Below are 24,162 nucleotides of genomic sequence, written 5' to 3' on the forward strand. Positions count from 1 at the left end.
CTTGTTTCAAGTAGGTGCTTTAGACCACTGAGCCATCTCTCCAGCCCCAAGTGCTGACGTTTAATGAAAGCCATTTTTGCCTGCCATTGTAGTGGTACAGGCTGGCATAATTAAACAGGATGGAAAAACATGCCCACCTCAGCATGAGACTGGAAACATATGATTCCTCTACTGGATGAACTAACTGAAGTACAGTGGAGACTCCAGTGTTTCCACAGTGGGGCCTTCAGGTGCAATCCTGATGGAATGAGTGGAGGCTTGATACTGCCAGAGACATGTCTATATCAAAGAATAGATGGGAATTTTAAAAAGTGGTAAAACAAATCACCCTTAGCCAAGCATACACTATCCCTGTGTGTGTGTATGTGTGTGTGTGTGTGTGTGCATGCGTGTGCACACATGCAAGCACACACATGCCTGTAAAGGTGTTTAAGGGGTTGCTTATGCTGCGTAGCACTAACTATAGATGGCTGCCTTTATTGTGCCTCTCAGCAGACTGTGTGTAGATGTGTGAGGGCAGGCAAGCATGCAAAGACAATCCTGTCCTCATCTATGAGGAATGCCATGTGCTTGATTCATCCGACTCCCACCCTCCACTACTAACAGGTGGCAGTGGGCTCTGCCTTGCTGCCTGCCTGGCCCCCATCCCACCCTAGCAGCGTCTTTCATGTGCTGTGCAGTTGCTCCAACTCTACCCAGCACTGTGACTGTTATGTCCTTTTCTCTTTGTCTACTTGCTCTGGTGTCTTCCTTGCATGTCTGACAGAAAGCTCTCCTTCCTTTCCCCCCTGGAGTTCCTTGGGCAGGTCTAGCCTCTTCTTGGGGTTACCCTTTTCTCAGGGTTTGAAAGTCTCCTCCCTACACTGCCTACCTCCCGTTGTGCTCAGCCCCTTCTGCCCCAGGCTCAGGAGCATGGGGTGCATGTGAGTGACAAAGCACTGGCCTCTTGTGTGAATGCTGGCATGACGTGCATTCTACTGCACATAGTAAGGACTGTATAAACCCTGGAGACCCTTTTCTCCTCTCAGTAACTGTGACCTGGAAATGATGAGCTGCAGCTACACCTGTCCATACCTCTGTGTTCAGGATGAGTTATTGTCTTATCAACTAAAAATTTTGGAAAAATACAAAAAAGCATACATAAGCAGAAAATAATCACTTCCAGATAGTCACTGTCCTGGAAGCAGTTAGGTGAACACCTCTGCACCTTCCTTCTCTGCATTTTAATGTGGTGGTAATCACCTTGAGGGTACAATTTTAAAATTCCTGCTTTGTTTGCTTACTCTTGAAGACACTAGTACATAAGGATGTGTCAGAGCCAACTAAAGTCAAGCAGTGAATAAGGATTATTACACTGACCCGAATGCAGACAAATACCCTCATGTAGAAGGTACTTGCACAGAGCACAGTGTTATACATGAGTTTGGTGCTGGGCCAGCCCCAGCTTTCCCATCTAAAGGCAGCTGAGGGCTCTGCCACTGACAGCCTCATGGCAGCAAAACCTGCCTCTGTAGTGACTGTTGTTTAGTAAAACCCAAGCTGAAGCCATTGTCACCTATTGAGTTCTAGAATGAAGGACCATGGCTTGGGTCTGCAGCTGCCCTTGGTAGGAGATGGCAAGCACAGCTCAGGGGGCAAGATAGCAGCGTGAGCAGGTGCTGCAGAATTACTTACACTGTAGTCTCTTCAAAAACCACTTGCTTTCCATGTGAACTTTCCCTTGGTGCTAGTTTGATCTTTGGAGCTCTGATTTCTGCTATTTCCTAACAACTAAAGTACTTAACAAGCTTGTGTCACTTGAAGGATATTTTTGAAATGTTTAGTATTTCCTATACTGTGGGTGAAGTGCATTTCGTCTTGTGAGGACTGTATAGTTTCCATCTCAAGGCAGCAGCTGGCACTTCTCCCAGTTCTGTGGTTGGTGACTCCCCACGGAGATTCTTTTTGTGGGCCAGGGCATTCCTCAGTGTAAACATGAAGAGGCCAACCATTTGCATTGCTCAGCTGGCTAATTCTCCACAAAAGATACACCTTTGAAATACACTATTTTTCTCTATAAACATAGCACTGGTTCAAGTAACTGCTTTTTTCTCTATGAATGCCTTGGATGGGAGAAGTACAGGCTCTGCTGTGGGCGCCTCCACAAGCAGCCGGTGACCACAGACAAGACCCTGTGTCTTACCAGCCTTCCTTTTTCTTGTTTAGACAATGAGAACACTGGACTCAAGCAGCACTCAGTGTGTTCTAGCTCTGAACTCTGGTTCTTTGGCTGAGTATCAAGTTAAAAGAATCCCAGACCTCAGCTTAGTCTTTTGCATGGGAATGGGAGCTTGGGGACAGGGGTGTTTTTCATAGAATTTGATGGTGAGAGGAGACACTGAAGACGGTCTTGAGCAGGAGTCAGCAAAGTATAGCTCACAGCCAGCCCATTAAAAGCGGTGTCCTTGGGCTTGGGTCTGGCTGTTATGTCCTGTATGGTTATATAGTTACCTGAGCAAGAAGTGCGCTTTTGCCTCCTGGCCCACAGAGCTTAGCAGTCACAGCCTGGGCCTCTTCCAACCCCTGATGTAGCATATCCACTTACAATTCTTCCACAGTGAGAAGACTGGAGATGCGAGACAGTTCGTCCCATGTCACCCTTGGGACATCCTGGGGCTGGGATTATATCCTGGTTCTCACATTCCCAGCCCAGGCATCTTTGATGACAAGGAATACATCTAAATGACTCAACTGTATCTTTCAAAAGTGGAACCTGTAACTGAAGACCTATGTTTATTTTTTACTCAAATGAATAATCAAAAGAAATAGCTTACTGAATATAAATACAGGAAAGCTCTGTGGTTCAGGGAGGAGGGCTGTTAGGTGTCTGGGACAGAATTCAAGCCTTTGGTTTTCTATCATAGCACCCCAGGACTTTGTGACTCTTCCACAGATGGCCATCACTTTGGAATGGGTAGTGAGAAGGCTGGGGGCCAAGTGTGTGGCCACAAACGGGATTCTTTGGGTAACTGAGCCTGCAGAGCAAACAGACTTTGCACAGGGTACCCACTCTCTTAAGAGTTGAATCCATTAAGTCAAGAGTGGCGTGCTGTGGGGCTAGCTCTCATTCCTCATTTGCTTGCTGTGTACGTTGAAGATTATAGTCTTAGAGGAATTGCTGTTCACTACTAGGACTTCTCAAGTCACTGCTCCTACTCAGGATGCAGTGTTGCTCCTTGCTTAATAATTGATTTAAAGAATCTGCGAAGGTGAGTAAACATGCCAGTCATGTGCCTTTCCGTGGAACCCATCCTCAGTCCTCCCAAGCTGGGGGTAGAGCCAGTGGAGAACATCCCCAGTGTTACAACTCTGGCCACAGAACATAGTGGGCTTGGCATTTAGACCAGTAAACACCCACGCCAATTCCTAAAAAACCATAGCAGAGGAAAAGTGAAAGTGTTGCTAAACCTTGCCCGCCACAGAGAGCAGAGCTAGGGTTCTCTGACTTTTGGAGATACTCCACAATCAGCACAAGGGTCCATGTTCCAGTATTTTTGTACGTGGGTTGGTTAACAAGTATTGAGTAGACATTCTTTGAGATAGGCTAAAACTGAGGCAGGCTTCTGTAGCACGTCCCTCCCTCTTCTCTCGTCTCCTAAGACTCTGTCATCCATGTAGAGTGAAGCCTTGGACAGTGTGTGCTGGTGACATTCTTTTAGGTGACCCAGAAGGATAGGTCTGTGGCTGTTTGGACAGGATCCTGAAAAGAGATGTGAGTAGTTTGGCACAAGACTGGCTGCAGAGAGTGTCCACTGGTTGTCCTCCCGAGGCCATGTACATGGGGGTGTAGCCTCCTACTTGGTAATGCTGCTGGCAAACTGCAGGCCCTGGAGCCCTCCTTTCAGAGTAGGAGCGCATGTGGTAGGCTCATGCTGTGATGCACAGGGAGGATTAGGAACCTACTCAGACTTCTACCAACATTTTTTTTTAATCACCCTATCATGTAACTTCTCTTGTGTAAGTTTCATAATGTACATAATAAATAAAAGCAACTCTACATGGGTCTAATTCCTAAGCAACACAGTTGTTAGCAGGTATACACACTTTTATCCCCTAATACTTTGGCTGTCACACACTAGAGCTTGCTGATGAGTCTGCACAGATGAAAAGGAGGGACATGTTTCTGAAATTCTGAAATCCTTGTTGATGCCAAAGCTCCAGATTCCTAAAATAGATGTGCGTCTCTCTGCTCTGGTTACGGCCATGACATGCCACTCCACATACCTTTTCTCTGTGACTCCATAAGCCACCCTGAATCACCAGGCACTGCCTTGCCTCTGCCAAGCTGTGCTTGGCAGTGACATGGGTGCTGTGTCACTCTCATCTAAGCATCTGATGGGAGCCTTTGAGTCCCCAGTTTACCTGGTGGTTGGACTCCACATAGGCGGACAGGTTTCAGCATTAGTGGTGGATTGCTGGTGGGCCGAGCACTGGATAGAGAGGACTGAGGAGCGATCATTTATTTATTTGTTTAGTAACTACGTACAATTACCTGGCACATGCTGGTTACCAACAGCACCTAAATCTCACCTCCTTTTTAATTAAACAAGGTGAAGTGATATCTGAGGTTCCTTCTCATTCTGATTGGCCTCTTATGATTTTACTCCTATGTGGCTGGTCATCTTAGGTATGTCATTTGGGTGATCTGCCTGTACCTCTAGAAGCAGAAGATGTAGCCACGTTCTGTTCCATGTGGTAAATAGTGCAGCGACAGGCATGGGGCACCATGATCTCTGAAAGAAGCTTTCAGTTGTTTTTCTTTCGCGAGTGATTCACTTCAGGCATAAAATTGAAAATTAATGGGGTCAAGCTTAAGAATATAATGTATCAGTGAGTAACCTTTTGGAAGAGCCTTTGCTTTCTGTTAAAAACACTTTGGGGTGGGGGAGATGGCTCAATGGAATAAGTGCTTACCTGGCAAGCGCAAGGCCCTGAGTTCAATCCCCAGTTCTGCAAAAAAAAAAAAAAAAAACAAAACAAAAAAAAAAACAAAAAACAAAAAACAAAAAACAAAAAAACGCTTTTTTAATCAGTGCATGTTTGCCACCCATGATGATCATTTCATCATAGGGAATCTGTACCAGTGCATAATATATGTTATTTCTTCTTTCCCCACATTCCCTTCATCCCTTCCCCATTTATGAAAGCTTTTTTTCCCCACTTTTTTCCCTTCTGTTCTCTTTTAAAATCCCCTTTCCCTTCCTTCACTTCCCCTTCCCCTTCCCCATTCCCCTTCCTGTTTGAACATTTTCTTCCTGCTGCCCAATATCTATTTTTCATTTTGGTCTTTATTTGCTCTTTGGATTTCTCATATAAGAGAAACAGTGTGGTCGTAAGACTTGTGTGTCTGATTTATGTCACTTAAAATTATGATCTCGAGGTGCATCCATTTACCTAAAAATGTCTCAAGTAATCTCTCTTTGGCGTAGGTTAGTACAAAATTATATATAAAGACCACATGTTCTTTGTGCATTCATTCCTTCATGGGCATACGAGCTGTTTCTAAGATTCAACTATTACTACTTGTGCAGCTATAAACGTGGGCGTGCCGGTGTCACTGTGGTGTGATGCTTTTAACTCTTGCAGAAAGATACCTAGAAGGGGCGTGCCCAGTTGAGTGCCCGGTGCCTGGCCATCTGTTTCCTCCCATGCTGTCACCCTGCTTTATTTCTCCTAGAACGCTTCACACTATGAAATACTTATGCATACATTTATTGTCCTGTCCTGTCCTCAGAGGCACTGCTGTCTCCACAAGGCTTATTTTATGGTTATTAAAATTAATTACATCATTAAAATTAATTATATGCATTTCTTTTTAAATGTTTTTGTTTTCCCTTTTAAAAATGTGGCTTGTCTTGTGTTTTTATTGGGCTCTTCCTAGAACTTAATAAAGTCTTGGTCAATGTTTTTTAAAGAAATCACAGGAGGTTACTTTGTGATGCTACACACTTGTCATCTCTAGTCTAAGGACATTTGATTTGTGGGGTGCTAAGAGATATTTAGGGACATCTTCTCATCCGGATGCTTTAGAGAAGGCTGGGTAAGGGTAAGGCACAAGGTTTTATTGTTTGTGAGTGGAACAAGTGCAGAGTTTAAAATAGCTCCCCTGCCCCCTCCCTGTCCCTTGCCTGTCCCTCAGGAGTTATTTCTGCTGGCTACTTTAGAAGCCTGACATCTGAGTCATTGTCAGTGTGCCCTGCCTTGGTCCTTTGCAACAGGATGGGCAGTTAGAGGGGGAGATCAGAGCCACTATGGCTGGCGGCCGCTGCCTGCCATGAGGGCAGAGCAGCAGAGCGGAGGATCCAGGATGGCAAAGTGCTTGGTCAGGATCCAGACGCGAAGAAGCCTCCACCTGCACATGGTGAACCACTGTGATGGCAACGTGTTTGTCCGGCTGCTGAGACACGGCTCCAAGGTCACAGCTCGAAATGCTGGTATGTGCCAAGGCCCGGGCTGTCACCTGGGGCAGATGCTGGCAGCTCAGAGAGGCTGAGGGTGAATGGATGATATGCTGCCAGAGCTTTTGAGGACGATGGGAAGGGAGAGCAGCAAGGAGAGAAGACAAGATAGGCAGGAAGGAGGGTGAGTGCGTGTGTGCACCGGGGCGATGGGAAGGTGTGTCCCCCTGCCCAAGGAAGCGGCCCCACGGGGTTGTAAAGACCAATTATCTTCCCCTTCAAAGCGAATTGGGAGAGAAGCCGCCGTGGTCTGCTTCCACAGATTGCTTGGCAACAGGATGATGAGCAGGTGGACTGGAGGACCAAAACACATTCTCCCTCCTCCTTTCATTGATTAAAAGTTTCAGACCTCAGAACTGATTGGGCGTGCTCTGAGGGGCAGGTAGACAAAGCTCCTCTTTATCTCAGAGGAGAACTGCAGTAAAATATCAGCTAAAGAACTGGAATCGAAGTGATGATCTGCTAATTTCCTTTTCCCTGTAAATATGGTTTTGCTTTTTACTGTCCTTGGGACAGATAGGAATTGAAATGGAAATTTCAAGTCAGATTCTATGTCACTAAAGAAGCTGTGATTCTGTGTGTATATGTGGCTTTCACCAATTGATTAAAACAAATATATTCTGGGAAATGGCTAGAATTGGTTGTGTCTCGTGTATATGTGTTACAGACTAAGTGATTTAGGGTGATATTCATGTACAGTGGTACCTCGATGCCTGGACACTTTGTTTGAACAGTTACATTTGCAAACAGAAGCATTTGGCAAAATTTTGTTTTTGTTTGTGAACTGTGCATCAGGTGAACATGACTGTGGCCATCTTTCCCACATGAACACAAACGTGGCCACTTTTCCAGAATCATGGAATGAATTAAGTTCGTGAACCAAGGCACTGTTCTATTTGTATAATGACATAAGTAATTCATAACTGTTATTAGAGCCGGCCAGACAGCTCAGCGGACTAAAGCGCTTGCTTAGAGAGGTTAGATCCCCATCCTGCCATGCCAGCCTCACTTCCAGGATGCACCAAGAAGGCGATTGAGACTGGGCATGGTGGTGCACTTCTGTAATCCCAGCGCTTGGGAGGCTGAAAACAGGAGGATCACTATGAGTCTGATCTGTGTAGTGAGACCCTGTAGACCCTGTACTAAACATATAAAAATTTTTTTTAAAAAAACATAATCTGTTCTTTTTTATTTTAAAGAGAAAAAACCCAAAATAACAAAGACAACAAAACAATACAAATGATACAGAATTTCAAAACAAGATGATAGAAAATTAACAATGGTTGTTTTAAGTACATATTATTATTTTCAATGTAGCTGCTCAGATTTCCAGATATAAGAATGCAAGATTGATCAAACAGTTAAACATTAACCGTTCCTTTCAATAAACCAACAGAAATTAGTAGTACAATAATCTTAGCTATCTTGTGTATATATATTTTGCTTCCTTCTAATCTGTTCTTATAAAAGAATGTTTTCCTTTATCCTAATTATTTACAGGTGCCAATTCATTAATATTGACACATAAAATACATTTTTTATGAATGGGATTATTTGCACTATCTTATAGTTCATTTGTTCACTTAATTATATAGCTTGAGGGATTCCCCATATAATACATATTAATATACATTTTTAGAAACAGCCAACTACTATAATATTATGTACTATGAAGTATAGCAATTCACTTAGTCAAATTATTATTGGAAATTAATTTTTTCTGCAATAACAAAGAATGCTGCAGTGAATGCAGAAAAAGTCATTTCTCTGATAGATTCTTAAATTTATAACTTCATTTTTGTTGAGGTTTTTGTCTTTTCCTTAAAGATTGTTAGAATAATCTGAATATTAATCCTCTGTTTTACATGATAACTTTTTTTCTCCTATTTAATTGGTTTGGGCTTTCAACTTTTAAAAGAATGTTAACTTTGTGACACAGGCATTTTTATGTGCATAGAAAATTTTTCCATGTGTTGAATACTTAATTTTTGTACAGTATAGGATTTATTTTAATATCAGTTTTCCTTTTGAGAAGGTTATAAAAGTATTTTTCATGTCTGATTTTTTTGGCAGAACTGGGGATTGAACTCAGGCCCTTGAGCTTGCCAGGGAAGTGCTTATTCCACTGAGCCATCTCCCTAGCCCCAAGGATTGTTTTTTTTTTTTTTGTGGGAAGGTGCTCAGGATGCTTTCAGGGCAGGTCTGATTTGGCCTGAGGATGAGGGGATTGAACCACAGCATCCTGAGCCTGACTGCTTTGTTTCAGCAGGCACTTAAACACCTGAACTAATTAATGGGCAGGCCCCCTGATTTTTTTTATAAGTAATACATTAGCTTGAACTGTATAAAAGTACTAATATTTAACTGCTTTTTACCTTTAAAAATGACACATTAATGTGGTATGTCATTTTTTAGACTGGAGACTGAACCCAGGCCCCTCATACTGAGGCACATTCAGAGATATATATATATATATATATATATATATATATATATATATATAATTTTTTATTTTGAGACAGAGTCACATTAAATTACCTAGGCTGGACTTGAATTTACAATCCTCCTGCCTCTGCCTCCTGGAGTTCTTGTACTTTAGGCTTGTACAACCTCACACACCATTTAGTATTTATTTTGGCTTAATTTTTAAACTTGTTTGGAATTGTCATTATTATATATACCATGGTTATATGATGTAGAGACATACTTTGTCCCAGCTGCTTAGCAATTTTAACAAAATTATTTATCCTGAACAAATTTCCATTATATTCAAGAATATTTTCTAAGTTGTGTATTATAGTGTTTCTGCTCCATTATTAACTCTATAGTACAATGTTGATACTATTCAGATAGTGAAAATTCAGCCTCATATTGATTTTTTAAATAATATTTATCATTAGAGCTATTTTTAGATTGACACACAATTGAGAGGATTGTTCTGAGATGTCCGTGTGCCCCCTGCCCTGCACATGCATCCCCATGGAGTGCCTTGGTGGCTGGTGAACCCACAACATGTCATGGTGACCTCCACCTGTGACTTGCACCAGGCTCCGTTCTGTGTGGCATGTATTCTGTGGATCCGGACAAATGTGTGTACCATGACTGAGTCACAGAGAATAGTGTCACTGCCCTGCAAATCCTCTCTGCTACTCCTAGTCGTCTTTCCATCCCCTGCCCCTGGTAACCACTGATCTTTTCACTGTCTGCATAGTTTTGCCTTTTGCAGAATGTAATGTGGTTAGAGCTCCACTGTATGGAAATGTTCACACTGTCTCCTTTTACTTAGTCATGTGTGTCCCCTAAGATCCCTTAAATGCCTTTTTGTGGCATTTTCTTTTAGCACTAAATAATAATCCATTGTCTAGATGTACTCTGCTTTTTTTTTTTTTTTTTTTTTTTTGTGGAACCAGGGATTGAACGAACTCAGGACCTTGCGCTTGTCAGGGATGCGCTTATTCCACTGAGCCATCTCCCCAGCCCCTGTACTCTGCTTTTTTTCAGAAACTTTTTAATATTATTTATGTGCACTTTCTCCATTTATCCTTTTTTAAATGAGTTGATACTTGTGTTGAAGTTGTACTGAATTTCAGATTAATGAAAGGAGAGCTGAATTTTCAGGCTGTTAAGGGCTTCTTTTCAAGAATGTTAGTGTCTCTTCATTTGTTCAGATTTTCTTTTATGTTACTCAGTAACGTTTTAGCACTGTCATCATTCAAATGTTGCATATTTCTTATAATGCACATTCCTGAATATTTTATGAATGTTTTCATGTGTGCATTTAGTTATTTTGAAAGAGATTTCCCGTTTACACATCTTTACGCTGTTATTGTTGGCATGAAATAAATCACTGCTTTGAAATGTTGGCTTTTGAACCTGGTTTATTTTATTCCCCATTCCATGAGGATAGTCCTGACATTTAGAAATAGTGAGAGATTCTCTCCTAATATTTACTCTTCTATTTTTTTTTTTTAACTTTATCCCGTGGTGTTATCCGGAGCTGACAGGATAATAACTGATGTGTGGAGAGCTTTTTGTCGCATCCCTGACTGGTGGGGATTTTTCTCATGTCTTGCTATTTTCTTCCATCACACATGGTAATTTCTGCAGTTTTTATTTTATATATTTTTATATATGGGATGGCAGCTGCATCACTCAGGCAGCCATTAGCAACGAGAAATGGGGGATTCTTATTTACATGTGTAGGCAAGAAGTGATTTGCTACCCCGGAGAACGAGTCCAGAGGCAGATGGGACTTGAGGCTTGCCAGACAGTTTTATTTCAGCTGTCTGCACTGCTCTTTCCAGTTGGCCAAGCTTTTCTTTAGAGCAGTGGCTGTCGGTGTCATAGGATGACTGTCAGGGTTGTTCTGTCCCCTTGAGTTATAGCAGTGACAAGAGATAAATAGATGGTGCCTAGCCAGGACCTTAGGCTCTTAGAAGCAGAAGTCCCCCCACCCATGTCTTTCTATCTCTCTGACTTTGTCTTTCTGTCTCTCTCTCTCTCTCTCTCTCTCTCTCTCTCTCTCTCTCTCTCTTTTCTCAATTCAGTTCGTATTTTGAAGGTTGATGTTCTGATACCCATTTCTAATCCAAATGTTACCAAGAGGCTGCAATTACTATGCCTGGCTTCCTGATCATTTGAGGAGAAATGGGCTATGAACAGTTAACTGTGGAAGCTCACAGAGATGCAACATCTACATCAAATGGGAGAATGAGTAAGAGCCAGACAGGTACAGCCAGGCATTCCAGGAAGAGACTGCATTCTGGGCCAGGCACAGAGTCATGGGCACCATGACACTTTGGGTACCTCTATCTTTACAGGTGTGGTGATGCGTGGAGTTGAGGAAAGCTTTTTTGTGTTGAGCTAGAACTTAGTTTACTGTTTAGGTTGAAAGACATGAGCAGTGTTTAAGGAAAAGAATTAATAAAATTAATGAATACTTAAAATGATGATTCTAAAATAGTTCTCAAGAAACCAGACTGAAGTCAGAGGATATCATTGCTATCATCTCGTTGAGATATGGTAAGAACAGAGATGCAGGGACAGATTTGAACATAGTAACGTGGTGAAGTTTGGAAGAGTTAGGCAATTAGCTGTGAGCAGTGGTAAGAAGACTTGGTCAATACTTGGAATGATGGTTTGGAAGAGGCCAGAGTAGAAGGTCATGTGATTTAGAGTGTGGCTAAGGAGGGAAGAAGTTGAGTGGGGGAGGTTCTGTTTGGTTTCAGAAATGTCAGGATTGATGTTCCTGTATAGAGGTGCATGTAACTCTGGACCTCATTAGACAACTTTGCGTTGAGATGGACCAGCGATTCAGTAACATAGATTTCCCAAACTAAGTTGTACTCTTAAGTTCTCTCTGCAACATTTGGGAAATGTTGAGTTAAATAAAGTAAAGCAGAAACCTTTCAGATATTTTAATGTGATAATACTGATATTATGAAGCATTTACCATATGCAAAGGACTTTATGTGCATTAACTCGTATATTCCTCTGCACACAGTATCCCATGCAGTGTGTCTAGAATCTCTTCAATCTTACAGATGAAGAAACTGAAATAAAACAACTAAGTAACCGGCCCATGACAAATAGTTCAAGGTCAGGATTCTGGTCCAGATAGGTGATTTTAGAGCTTACATTCTGAGTAGATGGTAATGTGAGAAAGGATGATAGAGTATTCATAGTTTCTTAAACTTCTCTGATCATGGAATATGCTTTGTGAGGAAACATTATCAACATTTTAAGGGACAATGGTAACCTGCAGTGCCAGGTTGAGCAATTCTGCAGGAGCATCTTGAAGCTATATATAGATTGAGACTTCAAAACACAGAATAGAGTAAGAAGAGCAAAGGATTTAGGCCACCATGAAAAGAGGTCAGGAAACTGTAACCGAAGTAGTTTATAGTCACTGGATGAAATCCAAGAGAGTTGATATTTCAGAGGTTGAGTGAAGCATAGGAAGACAAACACACACACACACACAAACATGCACCACTTTCCGCAATATAGTGGTCGGAGGACACCTTGATGAGTCATATTTTAATATTTTAATGGCAGGAACAACTGATTTGGAGCAGGACATGGTGGCACATGCCTGTATTCCCAGAACTTGGGATGCTGAGGCAGGAGTATTGTTGCAAGTTTAAGACCAGCCTGGGCTACAAAGTGAGCTCAAGGCCAGGCTGAAGTGCTTAGCGAGACTCTGTCTCAAAAAAACCAAAAAACCCGACCCAAAACAAAAACCAAACAAACCAGATTTGGAAATGCAAGGACAAGGACTTCATACATCATCCTTATGCTTTATAGATTCATAAGTTATCCAAGATGATAGTACTGTCAGTCACAGTCAGCAAGAGTAGGAACAGAGCCAGGAGGCTGGCAGATGTCCACAGTAAGAGAGTTGATCTTTGAGGATGCAACCTCCAAGGACGAGGAAAGGAACAAGAAGAGTGCCAGGCCATGCTGCCATCCGGGGTGTTGGGAGATGACCACTGACAGGAGAGAAAGCATCCTAGTTTTCAGTTGGGGTGGAGAGATGGGGGATACTAAGATGCCTCTGCCTCTGTCTTTCTGTCTCTACTTGTCTGCCTCTATGTCTGTTTCTATGTCTTTGCCTCCCCTTCCCACTCCACCCTCCCCTGTCTCCGTCCTCCTCTCTATTCTTCTCTCCTCTACCCCCACCCCTTCCCCTTTCTCTCCCCCTCCCCCTCCTTCTCCTTCTCCTTCTCCTTCTCCTTCTCCTTCTCCTTCTCCCTCTCCCTCTCTGTCTTTCCCTGTATGTGTGTCTTTGCCTATGTTTCCACTCAGGTATACTTTCCTGAGTCATAGGGCTGACTTTTCATGGGATTTCAATAGCATGAATGGTCAGTCCTCTAAAGACATTCAGAAGCATTAGGGATTTTGTTGTATTAGATATTCTGCAGTGTCCATACTGAAAATGAATCTCATCTGGAAAAGTGAATGCCATTCTTAGCCCCTTTCTCTTAAACCCATGGGACATACATTTTATTTAAAGGTTTAGGGGGCCAGGGAGATGGCTCAGTAGAATAAGCGCTTGCCTGACAAGCACAAGGGCCTGAGTTCAACCCCTGGTTCCGCCAAAATAAGTAAATAAAGGTTTAAACCTTTAATACAGGGGAGATGAAGGAATCATATGTGACATTAATGGTATACTATCTTGTATCATTTTGTGTCTTGTACACAATTTTGAAAGTGTGTGTGCTGCTAAATATGGATAGAAAATATTTTCACTGAGTACATGCTCAATAGCATATAGTTTAGAATTTATTTTGTTTCTCACCTAAACTCTTAATCTACACAACAGCAAGTGGTTTTTGTTTTGTTTTGGTTTTTGCTCTTATGTTGGCCATGAGGTAATCATAGGGAAGCTGATGTCTAATTAAATGATAGCAAACTTTAAAAAAGGCTTTTGAGCTTTCTAAAACACAGTGTATTTCAAGGGCTGGTGAGATAGCTCAGTGGACTAAGAGCCTGCTTACACAAGCACAGGGACCGAGATTCCATCCCTGGCACCACATGCTGCACCGGCACCACCGTTGGGTGCTGTGAGCTGGTCGCCAAGACTGGGCATGTGGGTGCACACCTGTAATCCCAGAACTGGGGAGGCTGAAACAGGAGGATCAGTATGAGTCTGAGCTACATAGTAAGACCCTGTACCAAATGCATTTTTAAAAAGTGCATGTCAATAATGTCACCAAGACTGCAAGCACATGGGGGGACTGTTCCAGGCAGATGAGCTCCAGTGGACCCCACATAGAAGCCATGGTTGAGAAAAGGAAATCAGGAAAGAGGACAGAGAAGCAAGGGACCTCCCAGTCTCTTGGATCCCCTCCTCTTCCGGCAACAGGGTGACAAACCCCAAGGCTTTGGTATAATCCTCTGCTTCACTTCTTCCCAACTTCCTAATTTCTAACAAACTAATTTCTTTAAGTCTTAGGTTTCTCATTTTCTCTTGTGAATTTGCATGCTCCCCTACTTTGAAACATATGGCCCTACAGAAATTCATCAAACTGTTAGTGCTCCTATCTCTAATTTTAGTGGAACATTTTGAGGTAGTCTAAGGTAGACCCACAGAATTCTGGGACTAGAAGGGGCTAGCTCTATCATGCAATAAAAAGTCCCATATGATAGGCCAGAGTGACATGATAGGCCAGAGTGACATACGTAAGGTTGCTAGGATGGTTATGGCTCAACTGGAGCATGGAGTCCACGTGTCTGACTTCTAGGCCTCTTTTCTCTGTATCTGTTGTAGTTATCAGGATCAGTAGGTTGGTGTATTATGTCATTTTTTCCCCACTTATCCTTTATTTTCTATTCTTTACCCTTAGTTCAAGAATATAGTACATCTCCCAGAGCCACTGTTGCTGAGATGTTCAAAATAGGTAGACGGATTGGAGTTTAGCTCACCTTGAGAAGGTTGGTCTTTGTCACTAAGCAATAAGCCTCTGACTTCTGCAGACACCTGGCAGCTTCATGTGTGCCTGGTCTGTGGTTGGCTTCCCACTCAGATCCAGCCTCTCCCTCTGAGAATGACTACACTGTGATATTCTCTCTACTCTCCTACTATATAGCTCATAGAAAGCATTGTGCCCATATGTAACTTTAAATTCAAAATAGTCTGTAATTATAAGATAAGAAGAATTTAGAGGAAAGTAATTTATAATAAGAATTCTCAAAGATTTTTGTAATGAATCCCTCACCATGAGACAGAATGGGGTGAGGTGCTTGGATTAGGAGTAACCAGGCATTGAGGGAATCAACTGTGTGCACACTGGGTGCCTAGACACCTGTGACAGTGATGGTGTGATATTCTGAACATCCGAAGGCTCTTAGCAACAGCCTTCCTTCAGTTTACCCAGTGGCTGCATTTATGAAAATTGTAAAATATGTTAAAATGGTAATCCAACTGCTTTAGATTTAAATGTAAATGAAAGAAAGGTTTTTAGAGTCAGATAATTTAAAGCAGGGTTTTAATCTATATGAATGTCTGATATTGGATATCTGGAAGCCGTGTTGGACACAGAGTAATCTTTCATCTTGAGGAACTACCTTAAATATTGTAGTGTGTCTGGCATCCCTGGTCACTACCCCCATTCAGTAACTACTGTCCCTGCAGTCACTGTGGTGTCAAAAGCATCCCCTACTGCCTGGAGAGGTACTGTTTTCTCTGTATAGCTGCTTAGAGTGGATGACATTCTGTAGCCAGATATCACCCAAGAGGCTCAGGGGACCTCAGAGGGAACCAGAGTGGCAGTCTCCTGACATATCCTTTTTCAATCTCTTCTGCTGGGCAAGGGCCTCATGCTTACAGTGATGACCTTACAGCTATGACAGACAGAACAGGATGTATGGCCAGGAAGGGTCTTCTTTAAAGTGATCCTGTTTTGTTTTGGCCAAACAAAAATAACTGCGGCAGATTTCAAATCAGAAAGACTTGGCCAAGTGGATTGACTGTTACCCTAACAAACTCAAACTCTAAGTTCTTTTTGTGAGAGGTGAGCATGGTTAAAGGCAATTGCAGATGATTTGGGTTTTTTTCTCTGATAGCTGTCGTGTCCTCACAAGATAGACAGTGCTTTCTTACATTGTTTTCATCTTTCCACATGTCTGATTGTTTCCATAACTGGTGAAGTAGTTAAGGGTTGCAAGTATGCTCATTTTAGGGTGTTTCACCAACACTGACATTACGAAGTCATCGTTTTCAAGAAATGAGACAAAGGTCATGACAGGCTCTTCAGCTGTGCGTCTGGTACTGTCAGTAGGTGCTGGAAGCTTTGGCTGCAGATTTGGATTCTGTCTTGAGTTCATTCAGAATTAACCCAGAGGTTGGGTTCTAAATCCATGTGAGATTGTGTCCATCCTCTTTTCACCTGCTGCTAACTTTGCTGTCATAAGGAATCTCTGTAGTTCTTGAGGAACAGCTTCCCTGGCAGCCAGATTCACCAGTAGCCTACTGTGTAGGATGTATGTGATACACAGTGTATCTTCAGACTGTGTCATAGTTTGGGATCAGTGTGAATGGTGCTGATGGGAAGGGCAGTGCACAGACTGTTTGCCTCTACCCAGCATGCACTCTGCCTGTTGGTCATCAATAGATGTCAACATCTGTCCCGCAGCGTGTCTTGATTTTTGCTATTTCACTTCATAAGGTATTTCTTTAAATTAAATGATAACAATGATATAAAATATATACTTATACTAAAATGTAATAATTATTGTTTCCTGTGTTTTGAAAACTTTGTAGCAATTCTATCTTTAATTGGTCTGCATAGCTATATAAATTGGAAAAAGATTTCTTTTTCCTAAATAATTATTTTTTCTAAAATATAAAAGAACTCAGTCTTTCTAATTGAGCTTATGAATATATTCAGCTCCTTACATAATGTTGAGGTGGATATAAATAAATCCCTAGCAAAGTAAATTTAATGAAGCAGTGTAGACAATATTAGTAATTTAGTATTGTATTAGTTACTCTTCTCTCGTTGCTGGGACAAATATCCTACACTCAAAATGAGGGAAGGAGAGGTTTATTTAGCTCACAGTTACTGGAGGTTTCAAGACACTGGAGGAGAGGCTGGGGCGCTGCTGTGTCCAGGATGACCCTCTCCACACCTCTCAGAAAGCACAGGCTAGCCTGTTTAATGGTTCACGATTCTGTGGCCCCGCCCCTTTGGCCCCGCCCTGGTCCTCTGGCCCCGCCCCTCAAGCCACGCGTTGCTCCTCCAGCTGTGTCTGCCCCATAACTTACATGAGGCTTTGCGGGGACAACCAGACAAAACCATAACAAGTATTTTTAGACTCTTTGGACATTCTTGTCAGAATTCACCAGAACAAGTAGGTAGGAAACTTTTAAAAGTCATCAATTAGGAAAATTAAGAAAATATGAGGGCTGGTGAGATAGCTGAGCAGACTACCTTCAGGCCCCACCCTGGGACACACTGAGCTGGCAACCAAGACTGGGCATGATGGCACACGCCTGTAATCCCAGCACTGGGGAGGCAGGAAACAGGAGGATCACTACAAGTCTGAGCTGCATAGTGAGACCCTGTACCAAATACATTAAAAAAAAATATGTATGTTTAAGCAACTACCATAAAATTCACCTTGTATATAGTGGATTTGTGAGAAAACCAATGTACATGTTGATAAGATGATGTTGTTTGGTAGTAGATCAAATGTCGCCTGTTGGTTTTTTGTTATTATTGAGGTAGTACCATCTAATTTCTGGTGATTTGTTTCAGCTGTAGACAGACTTACATGCTATCGTTTCACTTACTCAGCCGAGCCTGAAGTGGTATTGCTCCTCTTCCTTAGTTAAGCAAAGTGAGCCTGAAGAATAGTAAGTAACCTTTAGCTACTTAATAACTTAAGACTTATGAGTAAATGACAGAACCTGGATTTAAACCCAGGTTTGACCTGGTCCCTTTCTGACTGTGGCAAGGCTGCCTTGCACTTGGAGCCTAGAGATAAGGGGAAAGTAAGATGAATCGCTAGAACCTAACACTTACGTTTATAAAATGAAAAAGGAAGAAAGCATTTATTTCCTTGCCTGCCTCCTCCTTTTCAGGAAAATAAGTGACTGTTTCTGTCATCAAGATCAGTTACCCAGAATACCCAAGTGATCCAGTACTTCTCAAGTCCAGCCAATTATTTTATGACAACAACATGGACTGAGTCCAGCCTGTATGCCAGACTACACCTATTAAGTGCATTTTGTGTGGATTATGCAGATATTTTTTTTGAGACAGGGTCTTTAAATGCAGTGCAGGCTGGACTTGAGCTCACTTTCTAACCCAGGCTGGGCTCAAACTTGCAAGAGTCCTCCTGCCTTAGCTTCCCAAGTGCTGGGATTGCAGGTGTGTACCTCTACACCTGGCTTCAGAGGTTTTTTTTTTTAAATTTGAGTTTTAAAGCTTTTATGAAACATCAAAATGATGAATTCTTTCCCATCACCATGATTCCCTGTTGTCGCACACCAGTCCCTTTATGCACTGGCTTGGCCTGTGGAGATCTTGGCTTGGTGACTTTCAGGTCAGTCACTGGGGTTGTACCCTGAATGTCCCAGCTTCATCCTCTTTGAATACTCTGTTTTCCTCTCATGTACTGGATTTCTGAGAAGAACATATGCAGGAGGAGAATAAGGATAGAAATTACTGGAGTAAGAATTGACATTTCATGTTGCATGACCAGGAAGGCCATCACCAAAGGGGGCATCTGATTAAAGATGGCAGTGAGGCAGGAGCATGAACATATGTGAGCAGCAAGGGCAAAGGCCCTGGGAAGAGGACTGGTGTGTTGGGAGACAGCAGGGCAACTGTGAGGCAGAGAGGGACAGGAGGGAGGAGCAGACGCTCTACAAGAACTCAGCTGTTCCTGAGGAGGAGGGTGAATCCCTAGAGAACCCTGAGCAAGTGAGCAGCGTGGTCCACCTGCACTGTCAATGGCTCCCTCCAGCCCACAGTCATTAAGGCCAGATGCAGAGAGGTGTGTAAGAGGCTAATTCTGTAATTCAGATGAGAGTGTGGCAATTTGGGTGACAGTGGGGGGTGACAATGGAAATGACAAGCTATATGATTCAGGACCCATCTTGTAGGTAGAGACACAGGCTGCTGACAGATTGAACTTGGGTATGAGAAGGACCATGGATTTTGGGGTGAGCAACCTAAGCTTGGGGTGCCATGAATGAACCCTGGATCCCTGAGGTTCCCCTTACCCAGGGGTTACAGCGAAGAGTGCAGTATGGCAATAGAAGATGAAGGGTAAAGGGTTACTTAGGACACGTAAGGAGAAAACACTACACACATACATACATGGAGTGTGGAAGTAGACTCTGTGGAGCAGTGGCACCCTTCACACAGAGCATAGGAAATTCACTGCTTTCCCAAAAAGGAGTCCAAGGTGGCTCCTGTGTGAGAGGGACCACTACGCACTGCAAAGGCAGAGCTCATTTCATCCCTCCATGCACTGTGCTTATTTTCTCCATTTGAATTTCATTGAGTGTTTTATGGTAGAGGGTATTGGTGGCTTACGCTGAGTATTTACATTGCAGTTAAGTTCATCTTACAAAAATAGGTCATTTTGTTGTGGACAGTTCAGTAGCATTTGGGATGGTGTGCAACAAACACCTTTCTTTCCAGATCATTCTTATCACTACCAAGGGAAATCCTGTCCACATTAAGTGCTTACTGCACATTTCTCTCTCTCTAGGCCCTCGCATACCAAAGCGTGTGCTCTTCCCATGGATTTGCCTGTACTGAGCATTTCCTATAAATGGAGCCACATGCTATGTGGCTGTTGTGTCTGGCTCCTTCTACTTAGCTCACGGCTTGGAGGTTCCATGTTGTAGCATGTATTGGTACTCCATAGTGTTTCACAGCTCACTAACAGTATCTTGTTGGTTAGATGAGCCAGATTTTGTTTAGTCATTCATCTACTGGTGTGCATTTCTGTTGTTTTCACTTTTTGACTATCAGAATGGAGCAACCATGAACCTTTGAATCCAAGTACAGCAGTACCTCAGTTCAGGAAACTGTTTGTACAATTTTGGTTGTAATTAGATTCTGACCAGAATTTGGAAATAATTAAGTTCATAAACCAAAGTATCACTGTATTGAATTAAGCGTCTGTTTTTAATTTGTTTCTAAGAGCAGAATTGCATGGTCAGATAATACTTGGTATTCCTCAGACAGAAGATTACTATCAAGACCATACAAAGAACTCAAAAATAAGGGGACCGGGGAGATAGCTCAGTAGAATAAGCACTTGACTGGCAAGTGCAAGGGCCTGAGTTCAATCCCCGGTTTTGAAAAAAAAAAATCAAAGAACTCAAAAAGATAATAATTCCCTGACTTTCTAAAGAAGCATTAACCTTTTTCCATAGTAACTGAACCATTTTACATAACTACTAGCAATGTACAGGATTTTAATTTTTCTACATCAGCACCAACATTTTTTATTTTTAGTTTTTAAAAAATATTGCAATCTTATTATGCATGAAGTGTCTTGCTGTGGTTCTGATTCACATTTTCCTAGCTTTTATGGTGTTGAGCATCTTTTCATGTGCTCATTGGCCATTTGCATTCAGTGTATATTTTTTCTTCTTTTTTAAAAAATAATTTTATTGAGAAACAAATAGCAATGAGACAGTTTCACAACTGATTAGTAGGACAGCTTCAATAATTAATACATTGCATATTGTTGTCTTAGTGGTTATTTATTGTACAAGATGCTGACATGATATCCTGTCCATAAACACTACTAGGACAAATCTTTCTATTCATTCTATTCATTGAAGTAAGAGAAAGTAGCTGTATGTCTATCTTAACTATTTTGAATATACAGATACAAAATCATCCTTCATTCGTATCCCCATTTTTTGGTTAGTTTTGTCAGAGATGGGTATTCCATTGTCATTTAAATATTGTAGGTGCATGAATTCAGCAAAATATTCCCATATAGTCCAGTAGTCTGTAATAGTGGTGGGTTTTCTGTAGGACTGGCAATGCCAGAAGTTGTTGACTTGAGCCTTTCACAGCTCAGCATATTAATATGGCTTTACTTTTTAATACCTTCATTATTATACTTTTCTGCTGGATGGTTAAGACCAAGATAAAGCAAGACCTATATAACAAGAAATGTAACTTTTGTATCTAATAGGGTCAGTCAAATCCCCTCAGGATTTATCCTGAAACCCTGTACTGCAGTTTATAGATCCTTTGGGTCAGCCATGTGGATGAGTCACGGCCACTGCTTGACCAATTTGCTCTCTGTGAAAGCCTGAGAGAATGTTTTCTCTTTTTTTTTTTGAAAGGAATTTAAATTAATTTATTTAAGCTCTGTTAGGAATTCGTCAAAAGTTAAATTTCATCTCAAATGGAGTGAGAAAACAAAAACGATTGAGATGGCAATTCACAATAATTCAGAAATTCATGTATTTCTGTACCTTCTAAAGAACACCAATTAACAGCCATTGTGTAGAATGTTGAGGATCTGTGCTAGTAACTATATGAAAAATACATGCAAAATAATTCATACATGCAGCTTTTCTGATGATCCAACTTATAAGAAGAGTAAAAGAAAACGTAGAGTTAGCAGGACTCAGCTTGTAACTTGCACTACATCAACTAGAATTTATGGATTATAAGAACTGCTATTAGCTGTTTATTAGGCACCAGCTCAACAATCTCATTCTCCTCATAGTCTATTTTTCTCCAGATACACGATATGAGGCTCAGAAACGTCAAGGAATACGCCCTGCATCAGAGCATAAATGATGACAGTTTTCTCTTCATGTGACTCTCTTTAGGCACAATGTCCATCATCGATCACTTTCCTCTCTGGCCCCATAAACTCCTTGATCAGAAAATTTGGAACACAAGTGAGTTACATGATGTTACAGTACAGGTTCTCTTATGTCCCGAGTCTTCATTGACCAGGAAAGTGAAAACTTGAGGATTAGACAACGAAGAGAGGACAAAGAGAAAAGTTGGGAAACAGGACAGGGACAAAGCCATGCATTTATATGCACAAGATGGGCAAGGCAATGATCCTGAGAATCTTCAGCAAGTTTTTGAAGCTAGCAGTTAATTGGTAGGATTCTCACCCTGACTAACTATATATGCCGATACCTGTGAACTAAGCAACTGCACTAAAGATAGCAATGTATAATAGTAAGTTCATGCTTGGAATGCCTGTCATTCTGGTTTTCTAAACACGTACTGCTTGTCATGACATACCAATTGCTGCCATACTGTCTCTCAAATAGAAGCTTGTTTTTTTTTAAAAAGGGGTAATAAATAAAAACAAAAGACAAAAAAGTCACAAGTCTGTCCTGCTACAATACTGTATATGGTTACATTTCTAAATTTCTGTGTAAAAATATGCAATTGTTTATTCTTATTTTAAAAATGTTTTTATTTTTTAAGGTTTTTTTTCTTCATGTTCTGTAGGAACTTAAAGTATAACATATCAATACTTGATGGAAAATACCTGTTCCATGTTATGTCTAAGATGTTTGATATTCAGACAGATAGTGAGGTTAAGCTCAACTGCTTATGTTGTAGGGTAATAATAGTAAGCTTACCTTCTAGAGGGATAACAACCTAAGTGTGCAGACCAAAAATTAGAGAAAAAGAAGGGCTATAAGGACAGCCAACATTTTGGCCCTAGCTTTTCTTCTTCTTTTTGAGACAGGGTTTCAATATGAAGTTCAGGCTGGCCTTGAACTTGAAGAAATACTCCTACCTCAGCCTTCCAAGTGCTGGGATTAGGTGTGCACCACCACTCCCAGCCTTATGTATACTTTTATAGTATTTTTCATTTGGATTTCTCAGCACACCCTGACTAGAGTTATCAGGAAATACATATTGATTCTTGAAAGATCAAAGTAGTAATTCACTCATGCACACCTTGAAGAGAGCAAAGTGATAGGATGTATTCCAACTTTCAGTTACCTGCTGGTTGCCCATTTGGTGTCCAGTTGTAGATCTGTCCCTGAAGGTACTGCTCTGATACTGTCTTTATTTCCCACTGTACTAGTTGATATGTTGTGTCAACTTGAGAAGTTTAGAAGTTTAATTAAGTGATTCAGCAGAGAGCCAAGATTCTTAGTTATGAACATCCTCATCCTGTGCCAGAGGAGGGCATGGACATTGTGTGAGTTCTACATCTCCAGCCCATGCTAGCTTGTTTATGATATAAGAGGAGGGGAGAGGGATTGGCAAGAAGCCTCAGCTGCTGCCCTTCCATTCGCTCTTCTCTGTTTTCTGCTGCCATGAACTGCTGCTGTCTGCCATGTGTCACTCTGCTGGGAGCCAGCTGAGTATAAACTAAAATCTCCATAAAATTTGAGCTAAATAAACCTTTCCTTCTTTAAATTTAGGTGTCAGATATTTTGTCCCAGCAACGAGAAAAAAGTTACAAAGTAGCCTACTAACAACCCAAAACTGATCGTTAGGAGAGTAGGCCTAAGTAGCTGGGTTCTAATCTATGAAGGAAGGTTCTGAGAAAAATTTCTTTCCCAGAAACCTTTTAAGTTGCTTTTAATAAGTAATGTGCCCTTTAGATTTCTATCTCTGGAAAATTAATTCAAATGAGAGGGAAAAAACTTCATTAGTAAATGTATCTTGGAGCATTTTTATAACCACATATCAAAGAGTTACCAGAGGACAATTAATTTATTGTATTAAGTAAATAGAAAATTTGTCATCTCTTACAAATACCAATGAAAGCATATGTTAACATACATAGCACTTCAGCTAAAATATTAAATGGAATGAACAAAGCATAAATTGTACACACAATATGATGGGGTTACAGGCTGAGTATCCCTCACCCACAGTGCTTAGGGCAGAAGGACTTCAAAGTGCAGAGGGTTTCAGATTTTGGAACATTCGTATAGATTTTTCTGGTTAAGTGAAATCTCTAATCAGAAAATATGAAATGTAAAATGCTCTGAAATCCAAAACTTGTTGAGCACTTTTGGTTATTTAGGGTTCAGCCTGTTTACCCTTGCAGTTGTGGCACAGGCTGTGCTACTAACAGGACTTGGCTTTCAGGATGACGTGGAACAATTTTCACAATTCTTCAAATTCCTCAGTTTTGTTTCTACAGATTTTTGTGGAAAAAGAAAATCTAACGTTTAAAA

The 24,162-nt window shown here is 41.4% G+C and overlaps 1 protein-coding gene across 2 annotated transcripts in view; it reads left to right on the plus strand.

The window, feature by feature from the left end:
- Positions 1–24,162, plus strand: part of Frmd3 (FERM domain containing 3) — a 282,007-nt gene that overhangs the window by 252,799 nt on the left and 5,046 nt on the right. The window lies entirely within an intron of this gene.

This window comes from Octodon degus, unplaced genomic scaffold (assembly GCF_000260255.1).
Source record: "Octodon degus isolate 3935 unplaced genomic scaffold, OctDeg1.0 scaffold00111, whole genome shotgun sequence".
Classification (NCBI taxonomy): domain Eukaryota; kingdom Metazoa; phylum Chordata; class Mammalia; order Rodentia; family Octodontidae; genus Octodon; species Octodon degus.